This window comes from Elephantulus edwardii, unplaced genomic scaffold (genome assembly GCF_000299155.1).
Source record: "Elephantulus edwardii isolate Elephantulus edwardi_28Jun2011 unplaced genomic scaffold, EleEdw1.0 scaffold00042, whole genome shotgun sequence".
Classification (NCBI taxonomy): Eukaryota; Metazoa; Chordata; class Mammalia; order Macroscelidea; family Macroscelididae; genus Elephantulus; species Elephantulus edwardii.
Window position 1 is genome coordinate 17881014 of NW_006399792.1, and position 750 is coordinate 17881763.

Below are 750 nucleotides of genomic sequence, written 5' to 3' on the forward strand. Positions count from 1 at the left end.
ACTCTTCCAAGCATCATGTCCCTCTCCAAAGAATAGCCCCTTCCCAAAGTTTGTGAAGTGAAGTCTCATCATCCTTGCCTCCAAAGAGCACTCTGGCTGCATCCTCTCCAAAACATATTTATTTGTTCTTTTGGCAGTCCGTAGGATGTTCAATGCTCTTCTCCAACACCATAGTTCAAAGGCATCAATTCTTCTTCTGTCAGTCCTAATCATTGTCATCCTCTCAGATGCATAGCAAGTGACTGGAAAGACAATAGCCTTAATCAGGTACACCTTAGTCCTCAAACTGACATCATTACTCCTCCATAGTTTGGAGAGGTCCCTAACTGCAGTTAATAATTTCAATTGACTTCCAGAATACATGTGATGAACTCATTCATATCCTCCATGGGCATGATTTTAAAGACTGCCAGAATTTTTGTTTGTTTGTTTAAAAAAGCTCTCAGATAGCCAGCCACTTTCACATCGACTTCTAGAGGAGCTACAGTGTTGTTCACCACTTGCATCATCTGTGTCAACCCATCTGCAAACATCCATGGTTGTAGCTGTCATGTCATCTACTTTGTGAAGAATGTTAGTTGGTGCCTTTTCTTCCATGCCTGATTATCCCCACAACAGTGATCTATGAAATCTCAGCATTGCCACTTCTGAATATTTCATCAAGCAGAGTAGCAGAAAGCAGCTGAGATATGGTTCAAGGAACAATGAACTGGGCTCTCGTTCTTCTTTTCTTTTCAGCCTAAGGAGGTA

General features: G+C 41.6%; 1 pseudogene; it reads right to left on the reverse strand.

Annotated features, from left to right (window-relative positions):
• The window catches only part of LOC102852878, a 35161-nt pseudogene that overhangs the window by 2816 nt on the left and 31595 nt on the right, over positions 1–750 (reverse strand).